At 42.8% G+C, this 12,351-nt stretch overlaps 1 protein-coding gene across 12 annotated transcripts in view; it reads left to right on the top strand.

The window, feature by feature from the left end:
• Positions 1-12,351, top strand: part of NEDD4L (NEDD4 like E3 ubiquitin protein ligase) — a 322,144-nt gene that overhangs the window by 143,764 nt on the left and 166,029 nt on the right. For 3 of the 12 annotated variants that reach the window (XM_078385196.1, XM_078385195.1, XM_072992887.2), the window contains exon 1: positions 7,403-7,786. The exons of the other annotated variants lie outside the window; for them this stretch is intronic. The gene's annotated coding sequence lies outside the window, so the exon portion shown is untranslated. Of the gene's footprint in view, positions 1-7,402; positions 7,787-12,351 lie in introns of those variants that run through there. 12 annotated transcript variants of the gene reach the window in all.

Raw genomic sequence — 12,351 nt, 5'->3', positions numbered from 1 at the left:
ACACACTGTTGTGGTGAGCAACCTTTCTTTCACATTGCCTGTATTTCCTTGAAGAAGCTGCTGCCTGTCTGCAGCCAAACTGTGGACTGAAATAAATAAAAGTGAATAGTGAGCCATTCAGTGCTATTACTGTCATGGCAAAGGGAAGAATGACATTTACAAAATGCACATTTAAAACAGCAAACCCATTATCATAAAAGGTTAACCAGGATAGATGACTTTTTAAATTACGAGGAATTGTTGAGTTTTTTCTGACACAGGTACTGAGGAGTAGAATCTTAATTATTAATTTATCTAGGCTGGTAGGCAGGTTGAAAAGGCATGGTCTCCATCATGATGAAAAGATAACTTTAAAGTTCCATCATTAAAGAAAAATCATAGTATAGTTTCTAAATACTGTGTTTTTCCCATGTATAAGATGCTACTTTTTCCTAAAATCATTACACTAAAAATTGAGGGCCGTTTTATACATGGAAGTAAGTTGAGGAAAGAACAAAATTGCCCTGTAAACAGGCTTCCTTCAGTCACGAGGCTTAGCTTCCTCCAATCACAAGCCTTATGGAACTGATGTCAGCTGATGCCCAACAAACCAATTGGAACACACCTTGTTGGAGGTGGGGCCTGTAGGCTCAGATACAACAGGGACTCATAATGTTGAGCATTCAGAGCCCAGAGGCTGAATACTCAAAGCTAAGTTAAGATTAAAATGTGATTTGTTAGAAGAATAGGTGCAGCTTATTGAAAGGGATGGGGAGGGGAGTAGGAAGGGCAGTGAAAGCAGGAATCCTTTTTACATATTTATATTCTGCTTTGCAGCCAACTGAGTGGTTGAGACTGTGGGAACCAGCTGCATCAAGAAGCTTAATCAGAATTTGCACCCATAGCTTTGTCAAACAAACACTGAAGCTGGCAGCACCAGCGAATCACTCTTCCTGTTTTTAATGCTTTCCTGTTAGAATGGGGAGGTGACATATTTCCTTGGATGTGCTCTTTGTGTCATACCCTGGACTGTGCCCTTTATGGGTTATAAGTAAGGAAAACCACTTTTGAATGCTTCCTTCCATTTCAGGGGGGAAAATAGAGGTGTTCATATTAGTGTTTTCCCAGAAAGCATTTCCCATGATAACCAGAGGAATTCTGGGAGTTGGTCCCATCCAAAAATGCAAATAGACACACCTCGAGTAAAAAAGAAAAGGAAAAAACTGGCTCAATGCAGAAAAATAGCAGAAGTTGTAGGATGCCAGCTGAAGTCTCAAGGAAGTGTTGTGATTCTCTCCAGGCGGGGAGACAAATGACAGGATAAATTGGTGCTGGAAAATGGAGAAGGTTGGCCTTTTTTTGGCGATGTCTTCAAGCCTGGAAACCCACCTTCACACATTCCTCACCTAGTACCCGGGGCTCAATGTCTCAGCTCAAGAATTTGTGTACCATATTTGCCGCCGTACAAGGCAACTGGACGTATAAGACGACCCCCCAACATTTCCACTCAAAATATAGAGTGGATGGCTCTGCTGCAGTGCCACCGGCGCCTGCCCAGGGCTCTGCCCAGGCTGCCCTGGAAGTTCATGGCTGGCGGGGAGGAGGGTGAGAAGAGGGGAAGAGTGTGCATGCGCCAGCTGGCTCAAGCAGTGAGAGGGCGAGGAAGAGGGGAAGAGGCTGGGTGGGCAGTGGGATGAGGAGGTGGAGGAGGAGGAAGAGGGGAAGCGGGCGGGTGGCGGGCGAGCGCACAAGCGCCAGCTGGCTCAAGCAACGAGAGGGTGAGGAAGAGGGGAAGAGGCTGGGTGGGCGGTGGGAGGAGGAGGAGGAAGAAGGGAAGCGGGCGGGTGGCGGGCGAGCGACTGCCTCCATCCTGACCAACTGCCTGCCTGCCCGCCTGCCTTCCTCCCCGGCGGTGGTTCCTTCCTGGCCCAAATGAAGTGCACCCGGCGTACAAGACGACCCCCCGCAATTGGAGGCATGTTTTTGGGCTAAAAAAGTCATCTTGTACGCCAGCCGATACGGTATGTGTGTTATCTTTGCTTTCCTTCCCAACCTTTAATTATCTTTCCTGTGTAACATCACAGGGACCCTTCCATGTGACATCAGAAGGGCTTCATAAGGATCTGTGCCTTTCTTGTGTGTGTGGTCTGAGGCTTGAGAGCTCAGGGAGCAGATACTAGTCACTTGGCAGGTCTCCAAGAGAAGAAAAGGAGTGGGTAATAAAATTGTTGTACAGCTCAGTTGTGTTTTAAGTAGAGCTTGAGAGTTCAATTTAATTCCCCAGTGTTCCTCCTTGGTAGGAGCTGGTCTTGATGATACATAGGATCCCTTCCAACTTTGCAGTTCTAAGATGATGATGATTGCCCTGTTAAAAATTAAAACTAAAAGTTGCATATGTTTTTTCCTGTTTATTTTGGTCAGGTCCTAGTGTGTGGCCATTTCACACTATATATTTGTGTATTGGTGTGGACTGTTATACCTGATGAGTGACTGATTTTGATTGGCCATGGTAATTCAGATATACACCCAGGAGAATCTGTTAAACCAGTTTGGGGGACAGGTTGAATGCATGTGAATAAAAACGGTGTGCTGCTTGGCTGTAGGGGTGCTGTTTCTGATATAAGGGGAGTAATGTGCATGACAGAGTTTAGTTTTAGTTAAATTCTACTTTGAGTTAGAAACAGCAACGACAATGAAGTAGGTGAGATCTGAAGTTTAAAGGCGATTGAATAAGGTTTTCATTTGTAGAATCAATTGTTAAGTCAGAGTCTGAGATAAATTGGAAGAAAAAGAGGGGGGAAGAGTGAGAACTTCTAAGTAGTTAAATCCTACTATTTTCTATTTTAGAAAATAGTAATCATGAGATATACCATTTGCACTGCTGGCCAACACAGTAAAAGTTGTGTCACCAAAATAGTACAGGCGGCGTGTGTTTTATCAACAGTATTTTTATTCTTTTTAAAGGTCAATATAAAGTAAGCCATTAGCTGTGTCATTATTAAAAAGAGTAGTGGAAAGGAAACAGTGCCTGTTTGCCTGGTTTGGTAAAAAGATACTCTAAGCCAAGGAAAGAAGTGAATTGGCATCTCCGAAAGTAAGGAAGGGGTTTGGAAGTGGTTGCTGTTGGAGGGCTGCACAAACCAGGTAGAGGAACAGGCAGGCGGGAGGCCTCTGAGGGACAAATTAAAAATTATGCTTATTGTGTAGCATGTAGCTGTGTCTTGATTGTTTGTTAAATTAGTTTCAGGCAAATTAGTTGCAATGGGAGTGGATTCTTATCAGCGTGGATTTGATTTAAATCAAATCAATTTAAATCACAATTTATTATTTTATTTAAATTAGATTTTTCTTAAATAAAATGCTTGCTGACTACTGATTTAAACTGTGATTTAAATCAATTTATTGAAATCAAACCCACCCTGATTCTTATACAGTGGTGTCCCGCAAGACGATGTTAATTCGTTCCGTGAAAAACGCTGTTTAGCAAAAACATTGTCTTGCGAAATGCGGTTCTCCATTGGAATGCACTGAAATCTGTTTAATGCGTTCCAATGGGGACAAATCGTCGTCGTTTTGCGAAAATCGCCCATAGAGAAACTGTTTTGCGAAGCGCCGATCAGCTGTTAAAATCGCTGTCTTGTGAAAAACAGTCCCTAAAACACCCATTTTGTGAGTCGCGGACCTAGCTGTCAAAATTGTCATCTTGCGAAAATCGGTCCCGAAAAAAAAAGTCTTGCAAAGCACGGTCCAAAACATTGTATAGCGAAAATCGCCCATAGGAAACACTGTTTTGCGAAGTGCTATAGCGATCGCAAAAACTCATCATGCGGATTTGTTCTTTTGCGAGGTAATCATCTAGCGGGGCACCACTGTATATACACTGGTGCCTCGCTTGACAAGGATAATTTGTTCCGTTCAAATCGCTGTTAAGCGAAATCCTCGTCAAGTGAAACGAAAAAGCCCATTGAAATGCATTGAAAACCGGTTCAGTGCTCTCCAATGGGCTAAATACCTTATCATAAGGTGAAGATTCTCCATAGGGCGGCCATTTTTCGGTGCCTGTATAGCGAGGAATCCGTCCTAAAGCACAGGGGGGAGCCATTTTGCACAGCAGGCGGCCATTTTAGAGCCACCAATCAGATGTTTTACAATCGTCATCTAGCAAAAAATTGGTTCCCGAAGCAAGGAACCGATCATCGTGAAGTGAAATTTTCCTATTAGAATATCGTTTTGCGATAGCAACAACCTCATTGTCAAGTGGTTTCATCGTTTAACGATGTAATCGTTAAGCGAGGCACCACTGTAGATAACCACAGTTATCCTGCATGTATGTTTCCCATATTGCTTGAAGCTTTCAGGAAAAATGGCGCCCGTTGATGTCAGTAAGTATTTTCTCCTGTAAAATACCAAGCTGTGTGGTCATGGTGGAGAGGGCAGATTTTTGCTTGGAACATGACTTGGAAATTAATCTGTGTGCCTCCCCTCATGGTGTGCTAGTGTGTATTATAGACATAGCTATATGTGGTGATGTAAATGCAGTGTGTGGTTTGGCTGCGTGCTTCCCAAATGGCGAGGGAAGCTCAGCAAAGATTGGTTCACAGGACAACGTAGGGTGAGATTTACTATCATCACAGAATGGAGAGCATAATGGCAATCTTGTACAATCTTGTGGCTTCCCTGGGAGAAAAGTCCTAAACTGGAAGGCTTCAAGGTTTGGTTCTGCTTGGTTTTTTTTGTTTTTTTTTTTGTTTTGTTTTTTTTTTTGTTTTGTTTTGTTCACAAAGATAGCTCCCAGCTAGCATCAGGACAGAAAGCTTGGGTGGAGCTAGGCCTCAAAGCCTTCCAGTGTCCGCTTTTTCTCCCAGGCGAGCCACATTTGGGTATTTATAAGATGTTTGTTCGTCACCTAGAACTCTCCCAGATTGAGGAATTATGAGATAGGTAGGGCAAGAAATCAAAAAAAAAATCTCATGCCTACTACACACACACTGGGAAGTTATGGGAGTTGTAGTCTTATTAAAAAGTTCCAGGCTCAGAAAATAGGATGTGGTAAATTTACACCACCTCTGGAAAGCGTTGCATGACATGGATAAACAACTAGGAAGCTGTCCAGGAAAAAAGAGGTGTGCCCCATTATTAAGTTGCCTGCTGAAAATCTGTGCGTAGCCTGATGTATACGTTTGGCCCCTCCATCCCTTAGCCTCTAGAATGCAGTAAGTTCTGAATTATAAAACATTTTTATCCCTCAGCTCATATACCTTCTTGTATGACCTATATCTGCAAGAGTGCCACTAAAGCACACGAAATAACCTTTTCTTCTGGTTGCAGTGGCTGCAAGGGCTGATCCTGTTTGTTGTATGGCTTCCATTTCACAGCCTTGTTGGGGATTTACCTTCATTGTCTTAACTGCTTATCAATGGAAGGTTTAGCAGTTGTTTATATAATTGTTCTGAGGAAAGCTTGGGAGTAAATAAAACAATGTGGATCTTTCTTGGGATCTCAGAATAACCCCTGCTGTTTTTGTAACACGCTGGTGCAGAAATTGGTTTAAATGCAGCATTTGTTGTATAAATAGGGCAAAGGAGTGTGGGATTGCTACAGTCTTCTCTCCTCACCCACGCCCACCCCTTATATGATGTATGCTCTTGCCAGAGTTACCATGGAAGCAAGAGGGTGGAGGGGGAATGAAACCTCCCTCTTAATTGTTAAATATCTCTGCAGCTTTTCGTGTGCAGTAGCTAACATCTTTGATAATTGGATTTCACAGGTTTTGCATCTCTTTCCACCCCCACCTACTGTTTGGCTCTGCCTATAGTCCATTGCACAATAGCTTTCTGAGGAATATATTTAGAACTATTCGGTTCATTATCTCCTCCCCATCCCTGTTTGGTTAATACTGCCTGTTTATGGGTCGTATGGGTTTCTAAAGGTGGCTGTATGTTTGAGGATCTTGCCCCAAGCACACAGCTGCTTCTTCCTAGTATTAGAAAACTGTGGGTGTCGTGACTTCAGAATATCCTGCATTTTTTCTTCTTCAGCAGTCCTTACATTTTGATGCCTAGCAGCACGGTTCTGCTCTGTGTTTATGGGACGTATACATGCCTTTTAGCTTTGTAAGTTGGAGACAGCACAGTTGGAAGTGAAACAGGATGTAAATTTATCTGGCATGGGAAATTTCAGGTAGGTTGAAGTCTCCAGACACTAGTGCTGAAATCCTCTTGGCAGAGCTTCACTGTCATAATTGTTGACGCTATCATTAGCCAAGGATATTTAAATTAAAGATTAAATTGAAGTTTTCTATCCCTACAACAGGTTCCAGAGTTCCTTAGGGATCACCATTGACCTAGAGAAGCCTTTTGGATATATATTAAAGGCTCTCCCTTCTGTCCAGGCTTAAAATATATATATATTTTTAAAAATGGCTGCCGCTGGATCTGATCCTATTGTTAGGATTGGTAGCTGTGATTTTCAGGAATTAAAGGGATCTCTAGGAAGCCTTGGAGCCTGAGTAGGAGGATAGGAACTTGAAAATTAAAGATGAATATCTGCTGTTGGTGAAATCGCCATCATTTATGACTATGGAGTTGCCCAACAGGATTTCAATCAATTTGTTTTCCTCCTGTACCTGTTCTGTATGTTTGCTTGTCTAAATAAGCCTATGACAATCTTGTTGGGGCAATGCACCAGCAGTAAAATAATAATAAGAATTATGTGCCATCAAGTCGATTCCAAATTATGACAACCCTCTTCAGGGTTTTCCAGGTAGACAATACAGTGGACCCTCTACTTACGGAATTAATCCGTATTGGAATGGTGGCTGCAGGTCGAAAAGTCTGTAGGTCAAGTCTCCATTGACCTACAATGCATTGAAAACTGATTAATCCCGTAGCTGGCCGTTTTTGTTCCATTTTTGTTCCATTTTGGTTTTTTTCCCGGTCTGTAGGTCGATTCTCTGGCTGCAAGTCGAACCTAAATTTTGCAGCCAGAGAAGTCTGTAACTCGAAAAGTCTGTAAGTTGAGCCGTCTGTAAGTCGAGGGTCCACTGTACACAGAATTGGTTTGCCATTCCCTTCTTCTTAAGAGTGTCTTGCCCAAGGCCACACAGGCTGACTGTTCTCCCAGGAGGCACAGTGGGGGAGCAAACCCCCAACCTCTGGCTCCACAGCCAGATACCGTAACCACTAAGTTATCCAGCCAGCATGTGAGGAATAAATGTGAAGCTATTTACCTGTTGGTAAGTGTATAGCTAAGTAACTGATGGCTCTCATATTGGACAAGGATTTCATGAAAGATCCGGAAGGAGTTCTTTGGCACATTTCTTTAAACAAGCCTTCCGCCCAGCCAGGCACCTTTTAGACATGTCGGACTGTAACCACCCTCCATTAGGTGCCTGTTGGTCATCCTGGTTTGGGGTGTGTGAGTTGCAGGGTGTTTGGCTGGGGAAGACTGGTTTATAATACCTTAGAGCACCAGTGGGAGAGGGGCTTTTGCGTGTATGTGTGTTAGAGCTCCTTTTTAAAACAGAGAGGCATAGCTGTCTTCCCTGTGAGTCATCGTTATAGCTTGCAGCTCCTTGAATTCCAGCTTTAGCAGTGTGAGAGCTTTGCGAGATTTCTAAGAGGGTGGAAGAGAGGTGTGCCTTTGTCCTTCAGAACCTTAAGGAGAAAGGATAGAAGCAAGGGGGGGGGAAATCACCTATAAGGGAGTTGTTTTCGGATCATCGTTCAGTGTAGGAAGAGAGAGGCGGCTTTGTGGCTCTAGGATCAAAAATTAATCCTGTATCTGCCTGCAGTGTATAAAGAGGAAGGTAAGGACAAAAGGACCCTTGTGATTGCTTCTTTCTTGATGGAGAATTTTCTCTGTGTATGTGTGCATGTTTTTTTTTTGTTTTGTTTTTTGTTTAGCTTGGCTGCTTCCACTTCACTGCAGGCCTGCTGCTAAGATCCTCTTATGGAAACGATTGTCTGTGTATGTGTGCATTTTTCCTTCATTAGCACCACAACACTTTTCCTTACTAGAGCTGTTTTAGGAGCAGGCAATTTACAAACATGCATAAAATAGAAATAATGTAGGCCTGTGCCAGACATAGGGGACAGGGTATGTATGGAGAGATAGCTCCTGTTTTCGTCTTTAGAATTTAAGACAATGAAAATATTTGGAAAGGGATGGTGTTTATAACATAGAGATATACCCATGCCTGTCTCCTCTTCCATTTCCTTCTAGGATTCTTCTATGAAATTCTTCAATGTTCTATTTCTAATATAGGAGAACTCAAAAGTCAGGAGTATACATGGTTCATGTTGTCATTTTCAGCATCGGTTAATCCCAGGACTCTGATTCTTGCCTTAAATATACAGGGTCTGTTTCAGCCACTAATAGGCCTTTCACTCCCTGAAAGCTATCTATTTAAGATTTTTTTAAAGAGTCTAACTTATTAAGCTGTGGGAAGTCTGCATATTGATGGAATGAATTCTATAGCTTGATTTAGTTGTTGTATGAGGAAGGCTTGACCTGAAATGTTTCCACTTGTTGTCATTGAATGACATTGAATTAGGAAGAATGAGAGAGATTACAAAAAATAAAAACTGTTTTAGTTTTGTTTCTCTTCTGTTCATTGCCTGAGTTGACTCTCCCCATACATCTTTGCATTAGAAAACACAACATTTTGAAGACTTTCTTTGATGGCCTTTCCAGTCCTCTGATCTCTGTTAATGAATGTTGCCTATGTTGTTCACATACATAATAATGATTTTTTTTTTTAGGTATTGTGAGAGGATGAGAAGGATACAGTATTCAAACACAGTTGAATCTTTGTATTTCCTACAATATTTTAAAGATATTTCCTTTATTTTTAGCCACTTTCTAGTCATTGCTAACATTGGATCTGCCTTTCAGTGTTGGTACCTGAAAGGTGGTCATAGGATCCATTCCCCCAAGATTTCTTTGCCACTTGTTACACCTACTTTAAACTTAACTGAACAGTTGAAATTAGGAGGTTGGCTTTCCCACCTGTGAAGACTATATCAGTATGCAAGCTAATGTGAGTATGAGAAGTTTGTAGCCTCCAGCTGTGCGCTTAAAGTAGGCCAAGGACTAAGCTGTATTTATGTTTTGTCCTATTCTAGAATGTTTCTGCACTGGGAAGTCAGTATGGGTGACCTGCATTTTCCCTATGCATTTAAATCCTTAGACCTTTAACATTTCTACCCCTCTCTTTCTATACTTGGAGAGCCCATGTACTAGAAAAAAAGAGTCTACTTGTTCTATGACTCTCTTTCCAAAATGCTGGGAATGTGCTGGTGGCAATAAATAATGTGGGTCATAGGAACAGGAAACAGGAAAGTTAATGTACAGTGAGTCACGTTAAACTGTCCTGCTTCTAAGAACTGAAACTTACCGTATTTGCCGGTGTATAAGGCAACTGGGCGTATAAGACGACTCCCCAACATTCCCACTCAGAATGTAGAGTTTGTTATATACTTGCTGTATAAGACTACCCCCTCTTCCGCATGCGTGATTCTGCTTTGGCTGCATCATGGGGAGAGTTCCTTTTGCCCCTTTTGGTCCCTTTTCGGAGAGAGCCAGGGTTTGCTGAAAGAAGGAACAGCAGAGAGGTGGCAGCCATTTTGGAGAGGCGGCAGCCATTTTGAGAGGCAGCAGCCATGTGGTCGCATCTCAGAATGGCTGCCTCCTCTCTGTTGTTCCCGATAGTCAGCTGTTCGGCGCTAGAGTCAGGCTGTTCCCAGGCTAGGAACGGGGCTCTACTCGGTCTTACTACCAGGGAAGTGACTTCGCTGGGAGAGAGGGAGGGTTTGCTGGACTTGTACCCGGTGTACAAGACGACCCCCCCACTTGGAGGCATGTTTTTCAGGGCCAAAAAGTTGTCTTGTACGCCGGCAAATACAGTAAATGATTTGGATCTGGACCTAATGATACTTATAGGTGACCCAGTAAAATTGGTAAGATGTTTGTCATGTATAACTTAAAAGTCCTGTTGACGTAATGGGCTAGTCCTCAGGAAAAGATCAGAATGAGTTCCTGGAAAGTGAATCCATAGGCAGACAAATCAAAAGCAGGTCTCTGGGCCACCATCAGACAAACCCTACCCCATCCCTCCTGGTCCACAGTGGCAGCCTAAGCCTACAATCCATGGTCCAAATTCACTTAGTCTGGAATGGAGAAAATGTGAAACAAATGGAATAGGAAGTGGAATCATAGAATCATCATAGGGTTGGAAGGGACCTTGGAGGTCTTCCAGTCCAATCCCCTGTCCAAAGCAGGAGACCTCATACCATCCCGGACCTCATACCATCCTGGACAGCTAGCTGTCTAATCTTTTCTTGAAAACCTCCAGCGATGGGGCACCCACAACATCACTAGGCAAGCTGTTCCACTGCTTAATGGTTTTCACCATCAGGAAATTCCTCCTTATTGCCAGGTTGGCTCTCACTGACTTTCCACCCATTGGTTCTTGTCCTATCCTCAGGCGCAATGGAGAATAAATTGATGCCCTCTTCCTTTGGCAACCCTTCAGATATTGGAAAGCTGCTATCATGTCTCCTCTCAGTCTTCCTTTGGGAATGGGAAAGTAACTCTTACCATGTTAACATAATGAAGAAACGTGTCTTTATTAGGTGACGCTAATAAGACTTAAGTGAGGCTTGATGATGTGAAATGCCACTGATTGGCAGGATGTGTTCCCTTCTCCCCATCCTCATTCGGGTAAATAGGGGAAGGGAGGTCTTTCTGTCGCATTTCTCCCCCCCCCCTTAATACAGCCAAGTGTATAAAGAAAAGCCAGTGATTCAGGTGGGGCCATGATAGGTAGATGAGGCAGAGTAGTTGGACAGTGGGGTGAGACTCCCAAAGGAAGAGTAACAACAAAGAGTTATTCCTGAAAAACTAACCAGCAGCACAGTATTACCACATCGGAGTCCTGGAATTTGGCGACCTTTATATGTTGCCTTTAAGGGATTTTGCCTGGGAGGGACCCCTCTGGACTGGGATGACCTTCAATCAATCCTCCAGTAGCTAGTTGTTTCCTCTCTGCCTCAGATTCTGAAGAGAGTCATGCCTCTCTACTTCAGAATTTGTTTCTTGCCTTTTTTTCAGTCTGTAGTCAGTTACAGTGATGTGGTCCATTACACTAAGTGTTCTGTCAGTATCCAGTCAGCTATGTCATGAGTGAATCAGCCTTATAGTCAATATGAACCTAATTACTCAGTTGAGCTCTGTTCACATAGGTGGTTTTTATTTTTCTACAATATGCTGTTTGTGATCTATTCAGAACTATGAGTAAATTGAACTTTTTATTCTTCCTCTTACCAAATGTTTCTGAGTGAGTTATTGAGACAGTGAGCGCCAGTTGATGAGAACAAGTAAAAATAGACAGTATACTGTGGGGACTTGGAGCTATTTCTGCTCTGTAGATCCCTGCCTGAATTACTTCTGCTCACATAGCAAGAGATTTTAAGCCAATAAATTTCCACACTCTGCCAAGTCAAAGTAGCAGTGTCTGCATATAATATCCATTGCCTAGGCAAAAGCTGTTTTTATGTCTGCTTTTATGTGTTGCATGAATCTGCCATCTCCTTTTCTTGGAGGAGCTCCAGGATCATGGAATCTATCCAGGTTGAGTGTGTTGGAGATCTTCAGTTCTCCACCTCCACATCAGTCAAGATGCTTGCATCAGCAATAGGGTTTAACAGAGGCATTATGAGGACAGACTGATTATGGTTCAGTTCCATGCTGTTTCCTTGTTATTTCTGCTTCTTAATCATGGTGAAAGAACATTGGTATATAAAGAAGAGCCTGTTATTCAAGTGGGGTCATGGCAGCTAGACGTACAAGGCAAAAGATAGGTAGATATGGTAGTAGGCGTGTGACGACAAACAGTCGTTAAGACTTAACTGTAGCTGTATACAGACTGTAGCAGAGGATCCATGCTAAGTACAGTGGACCCTCTACTTATGGAATTAATCCGTATTGGAATGGTGGCTGCAGGTCGAAAGTCTGTAGGTCGACCTACAATGCATTGAAAACCGATTAATGCCGTAACCGGCCATTTTTGTTCCATTTTGGTTTTTTTCTGGTCTGTAGGTCGATTCTCTGGCTGCAAGTCAAACCTAAATTTTGCGGCCAGAGAAGTCTGTAACTCGAAAAGTCTTTAAGTCGAGCCATCTGTAAGTCGAGGGTCCACTGTAGAGGTTTGCCTCTATGAAAAGCAAACAAGAGGCCTGAACAGAGCTCAGAGCAGTACTTATCAAAAGGAACTCATCTAGTTACACACTGCTTTAGATGAGAAGTAGATACAGTTACTTCTGTCCTATCTACAAAAGTAATTTGTTCCATTGCTAATTACTCATCCGTTAT

The sequence above is a fragment of the Pogona vitticeps genome, chromosome 2 (genome assembly GCF_051106095.1).
Source record: "Pogona vitticeps strain Pit_001003342236 chromosome 2, PviZW2.1, whole genome shotgun sequence".
NCBI classification, from domain to species: Eukaryota; Metazoa; Chordata; class Lepidosauria; order Squamata; family Agamidae; genus Pogona; species Pogona vitticeps.
This window is presented reverse-complemented; position numbering and strand designations above follow the sequence as displayed.